This window comes from Pseudorca crassidens, chromosome X, assembly GCF_039906515.1.
Source record: "Pseudorca crassidens isolate mPseCra1 chromosome X, mPseCra1.hap1, whole genome shotgun sequence".
NCBI classification, from domain to species: domain Eukaryota; kingdom Metazoa; phylum Chordata; class Mammalia; order Artiodactyla; family Delphinidae; genus Pseudorca; species Pseudorca crassidens.
Genome location: NC_090317.1, coordinates 135,292,896 through 135,317,951, shown reverse-complemented (window position 1 = coordinate 135,317,951; position 25,056 = coordinate 135,292,896).

Below are 25,056 nucleotides of genomic sequence, written 5' to 3'. Positions count from 1 at the left end.
CCTAAAGCGTTGTCGTACCCTCACCTGGACCCTAAACCGTCCCCGTCCCCTAACCCTAACCCTAGCCCGAACCCTAACCCTAACCCTTCCCCGAAGCCTGACACTCACCCGTCCCCTAATCCTAACCCGTACGCTGACACTAACCCGCGCCCTCACACGTCCGCTCCCCCTAAAGCGTTGTCGTACCCTCACCTGGACCCTAACCCGTCCCCGTCCCCTAACCCTAACCCTCCCCGAAACCTAACCCTAACCCTTCCCCGAAGCCTGACCCTCACCCGTCCCCTAATCCTAACCCGTACGCTGACACTAACCCGCGCCCTCACACGTCCGCTCCCCCTAAAGCGTTGTCGTACCCTCACCTGGACCCTAAACCGTCCCCGTCCCCTAACCCTAACCCTAGCCCGAACCCTAACCCTAACCCTTCCCCGAAGCCTGACCCTCACCCGTCCCCTAATCCTAACCCGTAGGCTGACACTAACCCACGCCCTCACACGTCCGCTCCCCCTAAAGCGTTGTCGTACCCTCACCTGGACCCTAAACCGTCCCCGTCCCCTAACCCTAACCCTAGCCCGAACCCTAACCCTATCCCTTCCCCGAAGCCTGACCCTCACCCGTCCCCTAATCCTAACCCGTACGCTGACACTAACCCGCGCCCTCACACGTCCGCTCCCCCTAAAGCATTGTCGTACCCTCACCTGGACCCTAAACCGTCCCCGTCCCCTAACCCTAACCCTAGCCCGAACCCTAACCCTAACCCTTCCCCGAAGCCTGACCCTCACCCGTCCCCTAATCCTAACCCGTACGCTGACACTAACCCGCGCCCTCACACGTCCGCTCCCCCTAAAGCGTTGTCGTACCCTCACCAGGACCCTAAACCGTCCCCGTCCCCTAAACCTAACCCTAGCCCGAACCCTAACCCTAACCCTTCCCCGAAGCCTGACCCTCACCCGTCCCCTAATCGTAACCCGTACGCTGACACTAACCCGCGCCCTCACACGTCCGCTCCCCCTAAAGCGTTGTCGTACCCTCACCTGGACCCTAAACCGTCCCCGTCCCCTAACCCTAACCCTAGTCCGAACCCTAACCCTAACCCTTCCCCGAAGCCTGACCCTCACCCGTCCCCAAATCGTAAGCCATACGCTGACACTAACCAGCGCCCTCACACGTCCGCTCCCCCTAAAGCATTGTCCTACCCTCACCTGGACCGTAACCCGTCCCCGTCCCCTAACCCTAACCCTAGCCCGAACCCTAACCCTAACCCTTCCCCGAAGCCTGACCCTCACCCGTCCCCTAATCCTAACCCGTACGCTGACACTAACCCGCGCCCTCACACGTCCGCTCCCCCTAAAGCGTTGTCGTACCCTCACCTGGACCCTAAACCGTCCCCGTCCCCTAACCCTAACCCTAGCCCGAAACCTAACCCTAACCCTTCCCCGAAGCCTGACCCTCACCCGTCCCCTAATCCTAACCCGTACGCTTACACTAACCCGCGCCCTCACACGTCCGCTGCCCCTAAAGCGTTGTCGTACCCTCACCTGGACCCTAAACCGTCCCCGTCCCCTAACCCTAACCCTAGCCCGAACCCTAACCCTAACCCTTCCCCGAAGCCTGACCCTCACCCGTCCCCTAATCCTAACGCGTACGCTTACACTAACCCGCGCTCTCACACGTCCGCTCCCCCTAAAGCGTTGTCGTACCCTCACCTGGACCCTAAACCGTCCCCGTCCCCTAACCCTAACCCTAGCCCGAACCCTAACCCTAACCCTTCCCCGAAGCCTGACCCTCACCCGTCCCCTAATCCTAACCCGTACGCTGACACTAACCCGCGCCCTCACACGTCCGCTCCCCCTAAAGCGTTGTCGTACCCTCACCTGGACCCTAAACCGTCCCCGTCCCCTAACCCTAACCCTAGCCCGAACCCTAACCCTAACCCTTCCCCGAAGCCTGACCCTCACCCGTCCCCTAATCCTAACCCGTACGCTGACACTAACCCGCGCCCTCACACGTCCGCTCCCCCTAAAGCGTTGTCGTACCCTCACCTGGACCCTAACCCGTCCCCGTCCCCTAACCCTAACCCTAGCCCGAAACCTAACCCTAACCCTTCCCCGAAGCCTGACCCTCACCCGTCCCCTAATCCTAACCCGTACGCTTACACTAACCCGCGCCCTCACACGTCCGCTCCCCCTAAAGCGTTGTCGTACCCTCACCAGGACCCTAAACCGTCCCCGTCCCCTAAACCTAACCCTAGCCCGAACACTAACCCTAACCCTTCCCCGAAGCCTGACCCTCACCCGTCCCCTAATCGTAACCCGTACGCTGACACTAACCCGCGCCCTCACACGTCCGCTCCCCCTAAAGCGTTGTCGTACCCTCACCTGGACCCTAAACCGTCCCCGTCCCCTAACCCTAACCCTAGTCCGAACCCTAACCCTAACCCTTCCCCGAAGCCTGACCCTCACCCGTCCCCTAATCCTAAGCCTTACGCTGACACTAACCCGCGCCCTCACACGTCCGCTCCCCCTAAAGCGTTGTCGTACCCTCACCTGGACCCTAAACCGTCCCCGTCCCCTAACCCTAACCCTAGCCCGAACCCTAACCCTAACCCTTCCCCGAAGCCTGACCCTCACCCGTCCCCTAATCCTAACCCGTACGCTGACACTAACCCGCGCCCTCACACGTCCGCTCCCCCTAAAGCGTTGTCGTACCCTCACCTGGACCCTAACCCGTCCCCGTCCCCTAACCCTAACCCTAGCCCGAAACCTAACCCTAACCCTTCCCCGAAGCCTGACCCTCACCCGTCCCCTAATCCTAAACCGTACGCTTACACTAACCCGCGCCCTCACACGTCCGCTCCCCCTAAAGCGTTGTCGTACCCTCACCTGGACCCTAAACCGTCCCCGTCCCCTAACCCTAACCCTAGCCCGAACCCTAACCCTAACCCTTCCCCGAAGCCTGACACTCACCCGTCCCCTAATCCTAACCCGTACGCTGACACTAACCCGCGCCCACACACGTCCGCTCCCCCTAAAGCGTTGTCGTACCCTCACCTGGACCCTAACCCCTCCCCGTCCCCTAACCCTAACCCTAGCCCGAAACCTAACCCTAACCCTTCCCCGAAGCCTGACCCTCACCCGTCCCCTAATCCTAACCCGTACGCTGACACTAACCCGCGCCCTCACACGTCCGCTCCCCCTAAAGCATTGTCGTACCCTCACCTGGACCCTAAACCGTCCCCGTCCCCTAACCCTAACCCTAGCCCGAACCCTAACCCTAACCCTTCCCCGAAGCCTGACCCTCACCCGTCCCCTAATCCTAACCCGTACGCTGACACTAACCCGCGCCCTCACACGTCCGCTCCCCCTAAAGTGTTGTCGTACCCTCACCAGGACCCTAAACCGTCCCCGTCCCCTAACCCTAACCCTAGCCCGAACCCTAACCCTAACCCTTCCCCGAAGCCTGACCCTCACCCGTCCCCTAATCGTAACCCGTACGCTGACACTAACCCGCGCCCTCACACGTCCGCTCCCCCTAAAGCGTTGTCGTACCCTCACCTGGACCCTAAACCGTTCCCGTCCCCTAACCCTAACCCTAGTCCGAACCCTAACCCTAACCCTTCCCCGAAGCCTGACCCTCACCCGTCCCCAAATCGTAAGCCATACGCTGACACTAACCAGCGCCCTCACACGTCCGCTCCCCCTAAAGCGTTGTCCTACCCTCACCTGGACCGTAACCCGTCCCCGTCCCCTAACCCTAACCCTAGCCCGAACCCTAACCCTAACCCTTCCCCGAAGCCTGACCCTCACCCGTCCCCTAATCCTAACCCGTACGCTGACACTAACCCGCGCCCTCACACGTCCGCTCCCCCTAAAGCGTTGTCGTACCCTCACCTGGACCCTAAACCGTCCCCGTCCCCTAACCCTACCCTAGCCCGAAACCTAACCCTAACCCTTCCCCGAAGCCTGACCCTCACCCGTCCCCTAATCCTAACCCGTACGCTTACACTAACCCGCGCCCTCACACGTCCGCTGCCCTTAAAGCGTTGTCGTACCCTCACCTGGACCCTAAACCGTCCCCGTCCCCTAACCCTAACCCTAGCCCGAACCCTAACCCTAACCCTTCCCCGAAGCCTGACTCTCACCCGTCCCCTAATCCTAACCCGTACGCTGACACTAACCCGCGCCCTCACACGTCCGCTCCCCCTAAAGCGTTGTCGTACCCTCACCTGGACCCTAAACCGTCCCCGTCCCCTAACCCTAACCCTAGCCCGAACCCTAACCCTAACCCTTCCCCGAAGCCTGACCCTCACCCGTCCCCTAATCCTAACCCGTACGCTGACACTAACCCGCGCCCTCACACGTCCGCTCCCCCTAAAGCGTTGTCGTACCCTCACCTGGACCCTAAACCGTCCCCGTCCCCTAACCCTAACCCTAGCCCGAACCCTAACCCTAACCCTTCCCCGAAGCCTGACCCTCACCCGTCCCCTAATCGTAACCCGTACGCTGACACTAACCCGCGCCCTCACACGTCCGCTCCCCCTAAAGCGTTGTCGTACCCTCACCTGGACCCTAAACCGTCCCCGTCCCCTAACCCTAACCCTAGCCCGAACCCTAACCCTAACCCTTCCCCGAAGCCTGACCCTCACCCGTCCCCTAATCCTAACCCGTAGGCTGACACTAACCCACGCCCTCACACGTCCGCTCCCCCTAAAGCGTTGTCGTACCCTCACCTGGACCCTAAACCGTCCCCGTCCCCTAACCCTAACCCTAGCCCGAACCCTAACCCTATCCCTTCCCCGAAGCCTGACCCTCACCCGTCCCATAATCCTAACCCGTACGCTGACAATAACCCTCGCCCTCACACGTCCGCTCCCCCTAAAGCATTGTCGTACCCTCACCTGGACCCTAAACCGTCCCCGTCCCCTAACCCTAACCCTAGCCCGAACCCTAACCCTATCCCTTCCCCGAAGCCTGACCCTCACCCGTCCCCTAATCCTAACCCGTACGCTGACACTAACCCGCGCCCTCACACGTCCGCTCCCCCTAAAGCGTTGTCGTACCCTCACCTGGACCCTAAACCGTCCCCGTCCCCTAACCCTAACCCTAGCCCGAACCCTAACCCTAACCCTTCCCCGAAGCCTGACCGTCACCCGTCCCCTAAACCTAACCCGTACGCTGACACTAACCCGCGCCCTCACACGTCCGCTCCCCCTACAGCGTTGTCGTACCCTCACCTGGACCCTAAACCGTCCCCGTCCCCTAACCCTAACCCTAGCCCGAACCCTAACCCTATCCCTTCCCCGAAGCCTGACCCTCACCCGTCCCCTAATCCTAACCCGAACGCTGACACTAACCCAAGCCCTCACACGTCCGCTCCACCTAAAGCGTTGTCGTACCCTCACCTGGACCCTAAACCGTCCCCGTCCCCTAACCCTAACCCTAGCCCGAACCCTAACCCTAACCCTTCCCCGAAGCCTGACCCTCAACCGTCCCCTAATCCTAAGCCGTACGCTGACACTAACCCGCGCCCTCACACGTCCGCTCCCCCTAAAGCGTTGTCGTACCCTCACCTGGACCCTAAACCGTCCCCGTCCCCTAACCCTAACCCTAGCCCGAACCCTAACCCTAACCCTTCCCCGAAGCCTGACCCTCACCCGTCCCCTAATCCTAACCCGTAGGCTGACACTAACCCACGCCCTCACACGTCCGCTCCCCCTAAAGCGTTGTCGTACCCTCACCTGGACCCTAAACCGTCCCCGTCCCCTAACCCTAACCCTAGCCCGAACCCTAACCCTAACCCTTCCCCGAAGCCTGACCCTCACCCGTCCCCTAATCCTAACCCGTACGCTGACACTAACCCGCGCCCTCACACGTCCTCTCCCCCTAAAGCGTTGTCGTACCCTCACCTGGACCCTAACCCGTCCCCGTCCCCTAACCCTAACCCTAGCCCGAAACCTAACCCTAACACTTCCCCGAAGCCTGACCCTCACCCGTTCCCTAATCCTAACCCGTACGCTGACACTAACCCGCGCCCTCACACGTCCGCTCCCCCTAAAGCGTTGTCGTACCCTCACCTGGACCCTAAACCGTCCCCGTCCCCTAACCCTAACCCTAGCCCGAACCCTAACCCTAACCCTTCCAAGAAGCCTGACCATCACCCGTCCCCAATCCTAACCCGTAGGCTGACACTAACCCACGCCCTCACACGTCCGCTCCCCCTAAAGCGTTGTCGTACCCTCACATGGACCCTAAACCGTCCCCGTCCCCTAACCCTAACCCTAGCCCGAACCCTAACCCTATCCCTTCCCCGAAGCCTGACCCTCACCCGTCCCCTAATCCTAACCCGTACGCTGACACTAACCCGCGCCCTCACACGTCCGCTCCCCCTAAAGCGTTGTCGTACCCTCACCTGGACCCTAAACCGTCCCCGTCCCCTAACCCTAACCCTAGCCCGAACCCTAAGCCTAACCCTTCCCCGAAGCCTGACCCTCACCCGTCCCCTAATCCTAACCCGTACGCTGACACTAACCCGCGCCCTCACACGTCCGCTCCCCCTAAAGCGTTGTCGTACCCTCACCAGGACCCTAAACCGTCCCCGTCCCCTAACCCTAACCCTAGCCCGAACCCTAACCCTAACCCTTCCCCGAAGCCTGACCCTCACCCGTCCCCTAATCCTAACCCGTACGCTGACACTAACCCGCGCCCTCACACGTCCGCGTCCCCTAAAGCGTTGTCGTACCCTCACCTGGACCCTAAACCGTCCCCGTCCCCTAACCCTAACCCTAGCCCGAACCCTAACCCTAACCCTTCCCCGAAGCCTGACCCTCACCCGTCCCCTAATCCTAACCCGTACGCTGACACTAACCCGCGCCCTCACACGTCCGCTCCCCCTAAAGCGTTGTCGTACCCTCACCTGGACCCTAAACCGTCCCCGTCCCCTAACCCTAACCCTAGCCCGAACCCTAAGCCTAACACTTCCCCGAAGCCTGACCCTCACCCGTCCCCTAATCCTAACCCGTACGCTGACACTAACCCGCGCCCTCACACGTCCGCTCCCCCTAAAGCGTTGTCGTACCCTCACCTGGACCCTAAACCGTCCCCGTCCCCTAACCCTAACCCTAGCCCGAACCCTAAGCCTAACCCTTCCCCGAAGCCTGACTCTCACCCGTCCCCTAATCCTAACCCGTACGCTGACACTAACCCGCGCCCTCACACGTCCGCTCCCCCTAAAGCGTTGTCGTACCCTCACCTAGACCCTAAACCGTCCCCTAACCCTAACCCTAACCCTAGCCCGAACCCTAAGCCTAACCCTTCCCCGAAGCCTGACCCTCACCCGTCCCCTCATCCTAACCCGTACGCTGACACTAACCCGCGCCCTCACACTTCCGCTCCCCCTAAAGCGTTGTCGTACCCTCACCTGGACCCTAAACCGTCCCCGTCCCCTAACCCTAACCCTAGCCCGAACCCTAACCCTAACCCTTCCCCGAAGCCTGACCCTCACCCGTCCCCTAATCCTAACCCGTACGCTGACACTAACCCGCGCCCTCACACGTCCGCTCCCCCTAAAGCGTTGTCGTACCCTCACCTGGACCCTAAACCGTCCCCGTCCCCTAACCCTAACCCTAGCCCGAACCCTAACCCTAACCCTTCCCCGAAGCCTGACCCTCACCCGTCCCCTAATCCTAACCCGTACGCTGACACTAACACGCGCCCTCACACGTCCACTCCCCCTAAAGCGTTGTCGTACCCTCACCAGGACCCTAAACCGTCCCCGTCCCCTAACCCTAACCCTATCCCGAACCCTAACCCTAACCCTTCCCCGAAGCCTGACCCTCACCCGTCCCCTAATCCTAACCCGTACGCTGACACTAACCCGCGCCCTCACACGTCCGCTCCCCCTAAAGCGTTGTCGTACCCTCACCTGGACCCTAAACCGTCCCCGTCCCCTAACCCTAACCCTAGCCCGAACCCTAACCCTAACCCTTCCCCGAAGCCTGACCCTCACCCGTCCCCTAATCCTAACCCGTACGCTGACACTAACCCGCGCCCTCACACGTCCGCTCCCCCTAAAGCGTTGTCGTACCCTCACCTGGACCCTAAACCGTCCCCGTCCCCTAACCCTAACCCTAGCCCGAACCCTAAGCCTAACCCTTCCCCGAAGCCTGACCCTCACCCGTCCCCTCATCCTAACCCGTACGCTGACACTAACCCGCGCCCTCACACGTCCGCTCCCCCTAAAGCGTTGTCGTACCCTCACCTGGACCCTAAACCGTCCCCGTCCCCTAACCCTAACCCTAGCCCGAACCCTAACCCTAACCCTTCCCCGAAGCCTGACCCTCACCCGTCCCCAAATCGTAAGCCGTACGCTGACACTAACCCGCGCCCTCACACGTCCGCTCCCCCTAAAGCGTTGTCCTACCCTCACCTGGACCGTAACCCGTCCCCGTCCCCTAACCCTAACCCTAGCCCGAACCCTAACCCTAACCCTTCCCGGAAGCCTGACCCTCACCCGTCCCCTAATCCTAACCCGTACGCTGACACTAACCCGCGCCCTCACTCGTCCGCTCCCCCTAAAGCGTTGTCGTACCCTCACCTGGACCCTAAACCGTCCCCGTCCCCTAACCCTAACCCTAGCCCGAACCCTAACCCTAACCCTTCCCCGAAGCCTGACCCTCACCCGTCCCCTCATCCTAACCCGTACGCTGACACTAACCCGCGCCCTCACACGTCCGCTCCCCCTAAAGCGTTGTCGTACCCTCACCTGGACCCTAAACCGTCCCCGTCCCCTAACCCTAACCCTAGCCCGAACCCTAACCCTAACCCTTCCCCGAAGCCTGACCCTCACCCGTCCCCTAATCCTAACCCGTACGCTGACACTAACCCGCGCCCTCACACGTCCGCTCCCCCTCAAGCGTTGTCGTACCCTCACCTGGACCCTAAACCGTCCCCGTCCCCTAACCCTAACCCTAGCCCGAACCCTAACCCTAACCCTTCCCCGAAGCCTGACCCTCACCCGTCCCCTAATCCTAACCCGTACGCTGACACTAACCCGCGCCCTCACACGTCCGCTCCCCCTAAAGCGTTGTCCTACCCTCACCTGGACCCTAAACCGTCCCCGTCACCTAACCCTAACCCTAGCCCGAACCCTAAACCTAACCCTTCCCCGAAGCCTGACCCTCACCCGTCCCCTAATCCTAAGCCTTACGCTGACACTAACCCGCGCCCTCACACGTCCGCTCCCCCTAAAGCGTTGTCGTACCCTCACCTGGACCCTAAACCGTCCCCGTCCCCTAACCCTAACCCTAGACCGAACCCTAACCCTAACCCTTCCCGGAAGCCTGACCCTCACCCGTCCCCTAATCCTAACCCGTACGCTGACACTAACCCGCGCCCTCACACGTCCGCTCCCCCTAAAGCGTTGTCGTACCCTCACCTGGACCCTAAACCGTCCCCGTCCCCTAACCCTAACCCTAGCCCGAACCCTAACCCTAACCCTTCCCCGAAGCCTGACCCTCACCCGTCCCCTAATCCTAACCCGTACGCTTACACTAACCCGCGCCCTCACACGTCCGCTCCCCCTAAAGCGTTGTCGTACCCTCACCTGGACCCTAAACCGTCCCCGTCCCCTAACCCTAACCCTAGCCCGAACCCTAACCCTAACCCTTCCCCGAAGCCTGACACTCACCCGTCCCCTAATCCTAACCCGTACGCTAACACTAACCCGCGCCCTCACACGTCCGCTCCCCCTAAAGCGTTGTCGTACCCTCACCTGGACCCTAAACCGTCCCCGTCCCCTAACCCTAACCCTAGCCCGAACCCTAACCCTAACCCTTCCCCGAAGCCTGACCCTCACCCGTCCCCTAATCCTAACCCGTACGCTGACACTAACCCGCGCCCTCACACGTCCGCTCCCCCTAAAGCGTTGTCGTACCCTCACCTGGACCCTAAACCGTCCCCGTCCCCTAACCCTAACCCTAGCCCGAACCCTAACCCTAACCCTTCCCCGAAGCCTGACCCTCACCCGTCCCCTAATCCTAACCCGTACGCTGACAATAACCCGCGCCCTCACACATCCGCTCCCCCTAAAGCGTTGTCGTACCCTCACCTGGACCCTAACCCGTCCCCGTCCCCTAACCCTAACCCTAGCCCGAAACCTAACCCTAACCCTTCCCCGAAGCCTGACCCTCACCCGTCCCCTAATCCTAACCCGTACGCTGACACTAACCCGCGCCCTCACACATCCGCTCCCCCTAAAGAGTTGTCGTACCCTCACCTGGACCCTAAACCGTCCCCGTCCCCTAACCCTAACCCTAGCCCGAACCCTAACCCTAACCCTTCCCCGAAGCCTGACCCTCACCCGTCCCCTAATCCTAACCCGTAGGCTGACACTAACCCACGCCCTCACACGTCCGCTCCCCCTAAAGCGTTGTTGTACCCTCACCTGGACCCTAAACCGTCCCCGTCCCCTAACCCTAACCCTAGCCCGAACCCTAACCCTAACCCTTCCCCGAAGCCTGACCCTCACCCGTCCCCTAATCCTAACCCGTACGCTGACACTAACCCGCGCCCTCACACGTCCTCTCCCCCTAAAGCGTTGTCGTACCCTCACCTGGACCCTAACCCGTCCCCGTCCCCTAACCCTAACCCTAGCCCGAAACCTAACCCTAACACTTCCCCGAAGCCTGACCCTCACCCGTTCCCTAATCCTAACCCGTACGCTGACACTAACCCGCGCCCTCACACGTCCGCTCCCCCTAAAGCGTTGTCGTACCCTCACCTGGACCCTAAACCGTCCCCGTCCCCTAACCCTAACCCTAGCCCGAACCCTAACCCTAACCCTTCCAAGAAGCCTGACCATCACCCGTCCCCAATCCTAACCCGTAGGCTGACACTAACCCACGCCCTCACACGTCCGCTCCCCCTAAAGCGTTGTCGTACCCTCACATGGACCCTAAACCGTCCCCGTCCCCTAACCCTAACCCTAGCCCGAACCCTAACCCTATCCCTTCCCCGAAGCCTGACCCTCACCCGTCACCTAATCCTAACCCGTACGCTGACACTAACCCGCGCCCTCACACGTCCGCTCCCCCTAAAGCGTTGTCGTACCCTCACCTGGACCCTAAACCGTCCCCGTCCCCTAACCCTAACCCTAGCCCGAACCCTAACCCTAACCCTTCCCCGAAGCCTGACCCTCACCCGTCCCCTAATCCTAACCCGTACGCTGACACTAACCCGCGCCCTCACACGTCCGCTCCCCCTCAAGTGTTGTCGTACCCTCACCTGGACCCTAAACCGTCCCCGTCCCCTAACCCTAACCCTAGCCCGAACCCTAAGCCTAACCCTTCCCCGAAGCCTGACCCTCACCCGTCCCCTAATCCCAACCCGTACGCTGACACTAACCCGCGCCCTCACACGTCCGCTCCCCCTAAAGCGTTGTCGTACCCTCACCTGGACCCTAAACCGTCCCCGTCCCCTAACCCTAACCCTAGCCCGAACCCTAAGCCTAACCCTTCCCCGAAGCCTGACTCTCACCCGTCCCCTAATCCTAACCCGTACGCTGACACTAACCCGCGCCCTCACACGTCCGCTCCCCCTAAAGCGTTGTCGTACCCTCACCTGGACCCTAAACCGTCCCCTAACCCTAACCCTAACCCTAGCCCGAACCCTAAGCCTAACCCTTCCCCGAAGCCTGACCCTCACCCGTCCCCTCATCCTAACCCGTACGCTGACACTAACCCGCGCCCTCACACTTCCGCTCCCCCTAAAGCGTTGTCGTACCCTCACCTGGACCCTAAACCGTCCCCGTCCCCTAACCCTAACCCTAGCCCTAACCCTAACCCTAACCCTTCCCCGAAGCCTGACCCTCACCCGTCCCCTAATCCTAACCCGTACGCTGACACTAACCCGCGCCCTCACACGTCCGCTCCCCCTAAAGCGTTGTCATACCCTCACCTGGACCCTAACCCGTCCCCGTCCCCTAACCCTAAACCTAGCCCGAACCCTAACCCTAACCCTTCCCCGAAGCCTGACCCTCACCCGTCCCCTAATCCTAACCCGTACGCTGACACTAACCCGCGCCCTCACACGTCCGCTCCCCCTAAAGCGTTGTCCTACCCTCACCTGGACCGTAACCCGTCCCCGTCCCCTAACCCTAACCCTAGCCCGAACCCTAACCCTAACCCTTCCCGGAAGCCTGACCCTCACCCGTCCCCTAATCCTAACCCGTACGCTGACACTAACACGCGCCCTCACACGTCCGCTCCCCCTAAAGCGTTGTCGTACCCTCACCTGGACCCTAAACCGTCCCCGTCCCCTAACCCTAACCCTAGCCCGAACCCTAACCCTAACCCTTCCCCGAAGCCTGACCCTCACCCGTCCCCTAATCCTAACCCGTACGCTGACACTAACCCGCGCCCTCACACGTCCGCTCCCCCTAAAGCGTTGTCGTACCCTCACCTGTACCCTAAACCGTCCCCGTCCCCTAACCCTAACCCTAGCCCGAACCCTAACCCTAACCCTTCCCCGAAGCCTGACCCTCACCCGTCCCCTAATCCTAACCCGTACGCTGACACTAACCCGCGCCCTCACACGTCCGCTCCCCCTAAAGCGTTGTCGTACCCTCACCTGGACCATAACCCGTCCCCGTCCCCTAACCCTAACCCTAGCCCGAAACCTAACCCTAACACTTCCCCGAAGCCTGACCCTCACCCGTTCCCTAATCCTAACCCGTACGCTGACACTAACCCGCGCCCTCACACGTCCGCTCCCCCTAAAGCGTTGTCGTACCCTCACCTGGACCCTAAACCGTCCCCGTCCCCTAACCCTAACCCTAGCCCGAACCCTAACCCTAACCCTTCCAAGAAGCCTGACCATCACCCGTCCCCAATCCTAACCCGTAGGCTGACACTAACCCACGCCCTCACACGTCCGCTCCCCCTAAAGCGTTGTCGTACCCTCACATGGACCCTAAACCGTCCCCGTCCCCTAACCCTAACCCTAGCCCGAACCCTAACCCTATCCCTTCCCCGAAGCCTGACCCTCACCCGTCCCCTAATCCTAACCCGTACGCTGACACTAACCCGCGCCCTCACACGTCCGCTCCCCCTAAAGCGTTGTCGTACCCTCACCTGGACCCTAAACCGTCCCCGTCCCCTAACCCTAACCCTAGCCCGAACCCTAAACCTAACCCTTCCCCGAAGCCTGACCCTCACCCGTCCCCTAATCCTAACCCGTACGCTGACACTAACCCGCGCCCTCACACGTCCGCTCCCCCTAAAGCGTTGTCGTACCCTCACCTGGACCCTAAACCGTCCCCGTCCCCTAACCCTAACCCTAGCCCGAACCCTAACCCTAACCCTTCCCCGAAGCCTGACCCTCACCGGTCCCCTAATCCTAACCCGTACGCTGACACTAACCCGCGCCCTAACACGTCCGCTCCCCCTAAAGCGTTGTCCTACCCTCACCTGGACCCTAAACCGTCCCCGTCCCCTAACCCTAACCCTAGCCCGAACCCTAACCCTAACCCTTCCCCGAAGCCTGACCCTCACCCGTCCCCTAATCCTAAGCCTTACGCTGACACTAACCCGCGCCCTCACACGTCCGCTCCCCCTAAAGCGTTGTCGTACCCTCACCTGGACCCTAAACCGTCCCCGTCCCCTAACCCTAACCGTAGCCCGAACCCTAACCCTAACCCTTCCCCGAAGCCTGACCCTCACCCGTCCCCAAATCGTAAGCCGTACGCTGACACTAACCCGCGCCCTCACACGTCCGCTCCCCCTAAAGCGTTGTCGTACCCTCACCTGGACCCTAAACCGTCCCCGTCCCATAACCCTAACCCTAGCCCGAACCCTAACCCTAACCCTTCCCCGAAGCCTGACCCTCACCCGTCCCCTAATACTAACCCGTACGCTGACACTAACCCGCGCCCTCACACGTCCGCTCCCCCTAAAGCGTTGTCGTACCCTCACCTGGACCCTAACCCGTCCCCGTCCCCTAACCCTAACCCTAGCCCGAAACCTAACCCTAACCCTTCCCCGAAGCCTTACCCTCACCCGTCCCCTAATCCTAACCCGTACGCTGACACTAACCCGCGCCCTCACACGTCCGCTCCCCCTAAAGAGTTGTCGTACCCTCACCTGGACCCTAAACCGTCCCCGTCCCCTAACCCTAACCCTAGCCCGAACCCTAACCCTAACCCTTCCCCGAAGCCTGACCCTCACCCGTCCCCTAATCCTAACCCGTACGCTTACACTAACCCGCGCCCTCACACGTCCGCTCCCCCTAAAGCGTTGTCGTACCCTCACCTGGACCCTAAACCGTCCCCGTCCCCTAACCCTAACCCTAGCCCGAACCCTAACCCTAACCCTTCCCCGAAGCCTGACCCTCACCCGTCCCCTAATCCTAACCCGTACGCTGACACTAACCCGCGCCCTCACACGTCCGCTCCCCCTAAAGCGTTGTCGTACTCTCACCTGGACCCTAAACCGTCCCCGTCCCCTAACCCTAACCCTAGCCTGAACCCTAACCCTAACCCTTCCCCGAAGCCTGACCCTCACCCGTCCCCTAATCCTAACCCGTACGCTGACACTAACCCACGCCCTCACACGTCCGCTCCCCCTAAAGCGTTGTCGTACCCTCACCTGGACCCTAACCCGTCCCCGTCCCCTAACCCTAACCCTAGCCCGAAACCTAACCCTAACCTTTCCCAGAAGCCTGACCCTCACCCGTCCCCTAATCCTAACCCGTACGCTGACACTAACCTGCGCCCTCACACGTCCGCTCCCCCTAAAGCGTTGTCGTACCCTCACCTGGACCCTAAACCATCCCCGTCCCCTAACCCTAACCCTAGCCCGAACCCTAACCCTAACCCTTCCCCGAAGCCTGACCCTCACCCGTCCCCTAATCCTAACCCGTACGCTGACACTAACCCGCGCCCTCACACGTCCGCTCCCCCTAAAGCGTTGTCGTACCCTCACCAGGACCCTAAACCGTCCCCGTGCCCTAACCCTAACCCTAGCCCGAACCCTAACCCTAACCCTTCCCCGAAGCCTGACCCTCACCCGTCCCCTAATCGTAAGCCGTACGCTGACACTAACCCGCGCCCTCACACGTCCGCTCCCCCTAAAGCGTTGTCGTACCCTCACCTGGACCCTAAACCGTCCCCGTCCCCTAACCCTAACCCTAGCCCGAACCCTAACCCTAACCCTTCCCCGAAGCCTGACCCTCACCCGTCCCCAAATCGTAAGCCGTACGCTGACACTAACCCGCGCCCTCACACGTCCGCTCCCCCTAAAGCGTTGTCGTACCCTCACCTGGACCCTAAACCGTCCCCGTCCCCTAACCCTAACCCTAGCCCGAACCCTAACCCTAACCCTTCCCCGAAGCCTGACCCTCACCCGTCCCCTAATACTAACCCGTACGCTGACACTAACCCGCGCCCTCACACGTCCGCTCCCCCTAAAGCGTTGTCGTACCCTCACCTGGACCCTAACCCGTCCCCGTCCCCTAACCCTAACCCTAGCCCGAAACCTAACCCTAACCCTTCCCCGAAGCCTTACCCTCACCCGTCCCCTAATCCTAACCCGTACGCTGACACTAACCCGCGCCCTCACACGTCCGCTCCCCCTAAAGAGTTGTCGTACCCTCACCTGGACCCTAAACCGTCCCCGTCCCCTAACCCTAACCCTAGCCCGAACCCTAACCCTAACCCTTCCCCGAAGCCTGACCCTCACCCGTCCCCTAATCCTAACCCGTACGCTTACACTAACCCGCGCCCTCACACGTCCGCTCCCCCTAAAGCGTTGTCGTACCCTCACCTGGACCCTAAACCGTCCCCGTCCCCTAACCCTAACCCTAGCCCGAACCCTAACCCTAACCCTTCCCCGAAGCCTGACCCTCACCCGTCCCCTAATCCTAACCCGTACGCTGACACTAACCCGCGCCCTCACACGTCCGCTCCCCCTAAAGCGTTGTCGTACCCTCACCTGGACCCTAAACCGTCCCCGTCCCCTAACCCTAACCCTAGCCTGAACCCTAACCCTAACCCTTCCCCGAAGCCTGACCCTCACCCGTCCCCTAATCCTAACCCGTACGCTGACACTAACCCACGCCCTCACACGTCCGCTCCCCCTAAAGCGTTGTCGTACCCTCACCTGGACCCTAACCCGTCCCCGTCCCCTAACCCTAACCCTAGCCCGAAACCTAACCCTAACCTTTCCCAGAAGCCTGACCCTCACCCGTCCCCTAATCCTAACCCGTACGCTGACACTAACCCGCGCCCTCACACGTCCGCTCCCCCTAAAGCGTTGTCGTACCCTCACCTGGACCCTAAACCATCCCCGTCCCCTAACCCTAACCCTAGCCCGAACCCTAACCCTAACCCTTCCCCGAAGCCTGACCCTCACCCGTCCCCTAATCCTAACCCGTACGCTGACACTAACCCGCGCCCTCACACGTCCGCTCCCCCTAAAGCGTTGTCGTACCCTCACCAGGACCCTAAACCGTCCCCGTGCCCTAACCCTAACCCTAGCCCGAACCCTAACCCTAACCCTTCCCCGAAGCCTGACCCTCACCCGTCCCCTAATCGTAACCCGTACGCTGACACTAACCCGCGCCCTCACACGTCCGCTCCCCCTAAAGCGTTGTCGTACCCTCACCTGGACCCTAAACCGTCCCCGTCCCCTAACCCTAACCCTAGCCCGAACCCTAACCCTAACCCTTCCCCGAAGCCTGACCCTCACCCGTCCCCAAATCGTAAGCCGTACGCTGACACTAACCCGCGCCCTCACACGTCCGCTCCCCCTAAAGCGTTGTCCTACCCTCACCTGGACCGTAACCCGTCCCCGTCCCCTAACCCTAACCCTAGCCCGAACCCTAACCCTAACCCTTCCCGGAAGCCTGACCCTCACCCGTCCCCTAATCCTAACCCGTACGCTGACACTAACACGCGCCCTCACACGTCCGCTACCCCTAAAGCGTTGTCGTACCCTCACCTGGACCCTAAACCGTCCCCGTCCCCTAACCCTAACCCTAGCCCGAACCCTAACCCTAACCCTTCCCCGAAGCCTGACCCTCACCCGTCCCCTAATCCTAACCCGTACGCTTACACTAACCCGCGCCCTCACACGTCCGCTCCCCCTAAAGCGTTGTCGTACCCTCACCTGGACCCTAAACCGTCCCCGTCCCCTAACCCTAACCCTAGCCCGAACCCTAACCCTAACCCTTCCCCGAAGCCTGACCCTCACCCGTCCCGTAATCCTAACCCGTACGCTTACACTAACCCGCGCCCTCACACGTCCGCTCCCCCTAAAGCGTTGTCGTACCCTCACCTGGACCCTAAACTGTCCCCGTCCCCTAACCCTAACCCTAGCCCGAACCCTAACCCTAACCCTTCCCCGAAGCCTGACCCTCACCCGTCCCCTAATCCTAACCCGTACGCTGACACTAACCCGCGCCCTCACACGTCTGCTCCCCCTAAAGCGTTGTCGTACCCTCACCTGGACCCTAAACCGTCCCCGTCCCCTAACCCTAACCCTAGCCCGAACCCTAAACCTAACCCTTCCCCGAAGCCTGACCCTCACCCGTCCCCTAATCCTAACCCGTACGCTGACACTAACCCGCGCCCTCACACGTCTGCTCCCCCTAAAGCGTTGTTGTACCCTCACCTGGACCCTAAACCGTCCCCGTCCCCTAACCCTAACCCTAGCCCGAACCCTAACCCTAACCCTTCCCCGAAGCCTGACCCTCACCCGTCCCCTAATCCTAACCCGTACGCTGACACTAACCCGCGCCCTCACACGTCCGCTCCCCCTAAAGCGTTGTCGTACCCTCACCTGGACCCTAACCCGTCCCCGTCCCCTAACCCTAACCCTAGCCCGAACCCTAACCCTAACCCTTCCCCGAAGCCTGACCCTCACCCGTCCCCTAATCCTAACCCGTACGCTGACACTAACCCGCGCCCTCACACGTCCGCTCCCCCTAAAGCGTTGTCGTACCCTCACCAGGACCCTAAACCGTCCCCGTCCCCTAACCCTAACCCTAGCCCGAACCCTAACCCTAACCCTTCCCCGAAGCCTGACCCTCACCCGTCCCCTAATCGTAACCCGTACGCTGACACTAACCCGCGCCCTCACACGTCCGCTCCCCCTAAAGCGTTGTCGTACCCTCACCTGGACCCTAAACCGTCCCCGTCCCCTAACCCTAACCCTAGCCCGAACCCTAACCCTAACCCTTCCCCGAAGCCTGACCCTCACCCGTCCCCAAATCGTAAGCCGTACGCTGACACTAACCCGCGCCCTCACGCGTCCGCTCCCCCTAAAGCGTTGTCCTACCCTCACCTGGACCGTAACCCGTCCCCGTCCCCTAACCCTAACCCTAGCCCGAACCCTAACCCTAACCCTTCCCGGAAGCCTGACCCTCACCCGTCCCCTAATCCTAACCCGTACGCTGACACTAACACGCGCCCTCACACGTCCGCTCCCCCTAAAGCGTTGTCGTACCCTCACCTGGACCCTAAACCGTCCCCGTCCCCTAACCCTAACCCTAGCCCGAACCCTAACCCTAACCCTTCCCCGAAGCCTGACCCTCACCCGTCCCCTAATCCTAACCCGTACGCTTACACTAACCCGCGCCCTCACACGTCCGCTCCCCCTAAAGCGTTGTCGTACCCTCACCTGGACCCTAAACCGTCCCCGTCCCCTAACCCTAACCCTAGCCCGAACCCTAACCCTAACCCTTCCCCGAAGCCTGACCCTCACCCGTCCCGTAATCCTAACCCGTACGCTTACACTAACCCGCGCCCTCACACGTCCGCTCCCCCTAAAGCGTTGTCGTACCCTCACCTGGACCCTAAACTGTCCCCGTCCCCTAACCCTAACCCTAGCCCGAACCCTAACCCTAACCCTTCCCCGAAGCCTGACCCTCACCCGTCCCCTAATCCTAACCCGTACGCTGACACTAACCCGCGCCCTCACACGTCCGCTCCCCCTAAAGCGTTGTCGTACCCTCACCTGGACCCTAAACCGTCCCCGTCCCCTAACCCTAACCCTAGCCCGAACCCTAAACCTAACCCTTCCCCGAAGCCTGACCCTCACCCGTCCCCTAATCCTAACCCGTACGCTGACACTAACCCGCGCCCTCACACGTCTGCTCCCCCTAAAGCGTTGTTGTACCCTCACCTGGACCCTAAACCGTCCCCGTCCCCTAACCCTAACCCTAGCCCGAACCCTAACCCTAACCCTTCCCCGAAGCCTGACCCTCACCCGTCCCCTAATCCTAACCCGTACGCTGACACTAACCCGCGCCCTCACACGTCCGCTCCCCCTAAAGCGTTGTCGTACCCTCACCTGGACCCTAACCCGTCCCCGTCCCCTAACCCTAACCCTAGCCCGAAACCTAACCCTAACCTTTCCCCGAAGCCTGACCCTCACCCGTCCCCTAATCCTAACCCGTACGCTGACACTAACCTGCGCCCTCACACGTCCGCTCCCCCTAAAGCGTTGTCGTACCCTCACCTGGACCCTAAACCGTCCCCGTCCCCTAACCCTAACCCTAGCCCGAACCCTAACCCTAAACCTTCCCCGAAGCCTGACCCTCACCCGTCCCCTAATCCTAACCCGTACGCTGACACTAACCCGCGCCCTCACACGTCCGCTCCCCCTAAAGCGTTGTCCTACCCTCACCTGGACCGTAACCCGTACCCGTCCCCTAACCCTAACCCTAGCCCGAACCCTAACCCTAACCCTTCCCGGAAGCCTGACCCTCACCCGTCCCCTAATCCTAACCCGTACGCTGACACTAACACGCGCTCTCACACGTCCGCTACCCCTAAAGCGTTGTCGTACCCTCACCTGGACCCTAAACCGTCCCCGTCCCCTAACCCTAACCCTAGCCCGAACCCTAACCCTAACCCTTCCCCGAAGCCTGACCCTCACCCGTCCCCTAATCCTAACCCGTACGCTTACACTAACCCGCGCCCTCACACGTCCGCTCCCCCTAAAGCGTTGTCCTACCCTCACCTGGACCCTAAACCGTCCCCGTCCCCTAACCCTAACCCTAGCCCGAACCCTAACCCTAACCCTTCCCCGAAGCCTGACCCTCACCCGTCCCGTAATCCTAACCCGTACGCTTACACTAACCCGCGCCCTCACACGTCCGCTCCCCCTAAAGCGTTGTCGTACCCTCACCTGGACCCTAAACTGTCCCCGTCCCCTAACCCTAACCCTAGCCCGAACCCTAACCCTAACCCTTCCCCGAAGCCTGACCCTCACCCGTCCCCTAATCCTAACCCGTACGCTGACACTAACCCGCGCCCTCACACGTCTGCTCCCCCTAAAGCGTTGTCGTACCCTCACCTGGACCCTAAACCGTCCCCGTCCCCTAACCCTAACCCTAGCCCGAACCCTAAACCTAACCCTTCCCCGAAGCCTGACCCTCACCCGTCCCCTAATCCTAACCCGTACGCTGACACTAACCCGCGCCCTCACACGTCTGCTCCCCCTAAAGCGTTGTTGTACCCTCACCTGGACCCTAAACCGTCCCCGTCCCCTAACCCTAACCCTAGCCCGAACCCTAACCCTAACCCTTCCCCGAAGCCTGACCCTCACCCGTCCCCTAATCCTAACCCGTACGCTGACACTAACCCGCGCCCTCACACGTCCGCTCCCCCTAAAGCGTTGTCGTACCCTCACCTGGACCCTAACCCGTCCCCGTCCCCTAACCCTAACCCTAGCCCGAACCCTAACCCTAACCCTTCCCCGAAGCCTGACCCTCACCCGTCCCCTAATCCTAACCCGTACGCTGACACTAACCCGCGCCCTCACACGTCCGCTCCCCCTAAAGCGTTGTCGTACCCTCACCAGGACCCTAAACCGTCCCCGTCCCCTAACCCTAACCCTAGCCCGAACCCTAACCCTAACCCTTCCCCGAAGCCTGACCCTCACCCGTCCCCTAATCGTAACCCGTACGCTGACACTAACCCGCGCCCTCACACGTCCGCTCCCCCTAAAGCGTTGTCGTACCCTCACCTGGACCCTAAACCGTCCCCGTCCCCTAACCCTAACCCTAGCCCGAACCCTAACCCTAACCCTTCCCCGAAGCCTGACCCTCACCCGTCCCCAAATCGTAAGCCGTACGCTGACACTAACCCGCGCCCTCACACGTCCGCTCCCCCTAAAGCGTTGTCCTACCCTCACCTGGACCGTAACCCGTCCCCGTCCCCTAACCCTAACCCTAGCCCGAACCCTAACCCTAACCCTTCCCGGAAGCCTGACCCTCACCCGTCCCCTAATCCTAACCCGTACGCTGACACTAACACGCGCCCTCACACGTCCGCTCCCCCTAAAGCGTTGTCGTACCCTCACCTGGACCCTAAACCGTCCCCGTCCCCTAACCCTAACCCTAGCCCGAACCCTAACCCTAACCCTTCCCCGAAGCCTGACCCTCACCCGTCCCCTAATCCTAACCCGTACGCTTACACTAACCCGCGCCCTCACACGTCCGCTCCCCCTAAAGCGTTGTCGTACCCTCACCTGGACCCTAAACCGTCCCCGTCCCCTAACCCTAACCCTAGCCCGAACCCTAACCCTAACCCTTCCCCGAAGCCTGACCCTCACCCGTCCCGTAATCCTAACCCGTACGCTTACACTAACCCGCGCCCTCACACGTCCGCTCCCCCTAAAGCGTTGTCGTACCCTCACCTGGACCCTAAACTGTCCCCGTCCCCTAACCCTAACCCTAGCCCGAACCCTAACCCTAACCCTTCCCCGAAGCCTGACCCTCACCCGTCCCCTAATCCTAACCCGTACGCTGACACTAACCCGCGCCCTCACACGTCCGCTCCCCCTAAAGCGTTGTCGTACCCTCACCTGGACCCTAAACCGTCCCCGTCCCCTAACCCTAACCCTAGCCCGAACCCTAAACCTAACCCTTCCCCGAAGCCTGACCCTCACCCGTCCCCTAATCCTAACCCGTACGCTGACACTAACCCGCGCCCTCACACGTCTGCTCCCCCTAAAGCGTTGTTGTACCCTCACCTGGACCCTAAACCGTCCCCGTCCCCTAACCCTAACCCTAGCCCGAACCCTAACCCTAACCCTTCCCCGAAGCCTGACCCTCACCCGTCCCCTAATCCTAACCCGTACGCTGACACTAACCCGCGCCCTCACACGTCCGCTCCCCCTAAAGCGTTGTCGTACCCTCACCTGGACCCTAACCCGTCCCCGTCCCCTAACCCTAACCCTAGCCCGAAACCTAACCCTAACCTTTCCCCGAAGCCTGACCCTCACCCGTCCCCTAATCCTAACCCGTACGCTGACACTAACCTGCGCCCTCACACGTCCGCTCCCCCTAAAGCGTTGTCGTACCCTCACCTGGACCCTAAACCGTCCCCGTCCCCTAACCCTAACCCTAGCCCGAACCCTAACCCTAACCCTTCCCCGAAGCCTGACCCTCACCCGTCCCCTAATCCTAACCCGTACGCTGACACTAACCCGCGCCCTCACACGTCCGCTCCCCCTAAAGCGTTGTCGTACCCTCACCAGGACCCTAAACCGTCCCCGTCCCCTAACCCTAACCCTAGCCCGAACCCTAACCCTAACCCTTCCCCGAAGCCTGACCCTCACCCGTCCCCAAATCGTAAGCCGTACGCTGACACTAACCCGCGCCCTCACACGTCCGCTCCCCCTAAAGCGTTGTCCTACCCTCACCTGGACCGTAACCCGTCCCCGTCCCCTAACCCTAACCCTAGCCCGAACCCTAACCCTAACCCTTCCCGGAAGCCTGACCCTCACCCGTCCCCTAATCCTAACCCGTACGCTGACACTAACACGCGCCCTCACACGTCCGCTCCCCCTAAAGCGTTGTCGTACCCTCACCTGGACCCTAAACCGTCCCCGTCCCCTAACCCTAACCCTAGCCCGAACCCTAACCCTAACCCTTCCCCGAAGCCTGACCCTCACCCGTCCCCTAATCCTAACCCGTACGCTGACACTAACCCGCGCCCTCACACGTCCGCTCCCCCTAAAGCGTTGTCGTACCCTCACCAGGACCCTAAACCGTCCCCGTCCCCTAACCCTAACCCTAGCCCGAACCCTAACCCTAACCCTTCCCCAAAGCCTGACCCTCACCCGTCCCCTAATCCTAACCCGTACGCTGACACTAACCCGCGCCCTCACACGTCCGCTCCCCCTAAAGCGTTGTCGTACCCTCACCTGGACCCTAAACCGTCCCCGTCCCCTAACCCTAACCCTAGCCCGAACCCTAACCCTAACCCTTCCCCGAAGCCTGACCCTCACCCGTCCCCTAATCCTAACCCGTACGCTGACACTAACCCGCGCCCTCACACGTCCGCTCCCCCTAAAGCGTTGTCGTACCCTCACCTGGACCCTAAACCGTCCCCGTCCCCTAACCCTAACCCTAGCCCGAACCCTAAGCCTAACCCTTCCCCGAAGCCTGACCCTCACCCGTCCCCTAATCCTAACCCGTACGCTGACACTAACCCGCGCCCTCACACGTCCGCTCCCCCTAAAGCGTTGTCGTACCCTCACCTGGACCCTAAACCGTCCCCGTCCCCTAACCCTAACCCTAGCCCGAACCCTAAGCCTAACCCTTCCCCGAAGCCTGACTCTCACCCGTCCCCTAATCCTAACCCGTACGCTGACACTAACCCGCGCCCTCACACGTCCGCTCCCCCTAAAGCGTTGTCGTACCCTCACCTGGACCCTAAACCGTCCCCGTCCCCTAACCCTAACCCTAGCCCGAACCCTAAGCCTAACCCTTCCCCGAAGCCTGACCCTCACCCGTCCCCTCATCCTAACCCGTACGCTGACACTAACCCGCGCCCTCACACGTCCGCTCCCCCTAAAGCGTTGTCGTACCCTCACCTGGACCCTAAACCGTCCCCGTCCCCTAACCCTAACCCTAGCCCGAACCCTAACCCTAACCCTTCCCCGAAGCCTGACCCTCACCCGTCCCCTAATCCTAACCCGTACGCTGACACTAACCTGCGCCCTCACACGTCCGCTCCCCCTAAAGCGTTGTCCTACCCTCACCTGGACCCTAAACCGTCCCCGTCCCCTAACCCTAACCCTAGCCCGAACCCTAAACCTAACCCTTCCCCGAAGCCTGACCCTCACCCGTCCCCTAATCCTAAGCCTTACGCTGACACTAACCCGCGCCCTCACACGTCCGCTCCCCCTAAAGCGTTGTCGTACCCTCACCTGGACCCTAAACCGTCCCCGTCCCCTAACCCTAACCCTAGCCCGAACCCTAACCCTAACCCTTCCCCGAAGCCTGACCCTCACCCGTCCCCTCATCCTAACCCGTACGCTGACACTAACCCGCGCCCTCACACGTCCGCTCCCCCTAAAGCGTTGTCGTACCCTCACCTGGACCCTAAACCGTCCCCGTCCCCTAACCCTAACCCTAGCCCGAACCCTAACCCTAACCCTTCCCCGAAGCCTGACCCTCACCCGTCCCCTAATCCTAACCCGTACGCTGACACTAACCCGCGCCCTCACACGTCCGCTCCCCCTAAAGCGTTGTCGTACCCTCACCAGGACCCTAAACCGTCCCCGTCCCCTAACCCTAACCCTAGCCCGAACCCTAACCCTAACCCTTTCCCGAAGCCTGACCCTCACCCGTCCCCTAATCCTAACCCGTACGCTGACACTAACCCGCGCCCTCACACGTCCGCTCCCCCTAAAGCGTTGTCGTACCCTCACCTGGACCCTAAACCGTCCCCGTCCCCTAACCCTAACCCTAGCCCGAACCCTAACCCTAACACTTCCCCGAAGCCTGACCCTCACCCGTCCCCTAATCCTAACCCGTACGCTGACACTAACCCGCGCCCTCACACGTCCGCTCCCCCTAAAGCGTTGTCGTACCCTCACCTGGACCCTAACCCGTCCCCGTCCCCTAACCCTAACCCTAGCCCGAAACCTAACCCTAACCTTTCCCCGAAGCCTGACCCTCACCCGTCCCCTAATCCTAACCCGTACGCTGACACTAACCCGCGCCCTCACACGTCCGCTCCCCCTAAAGCGTTGTCGTACCCTCACCTGGA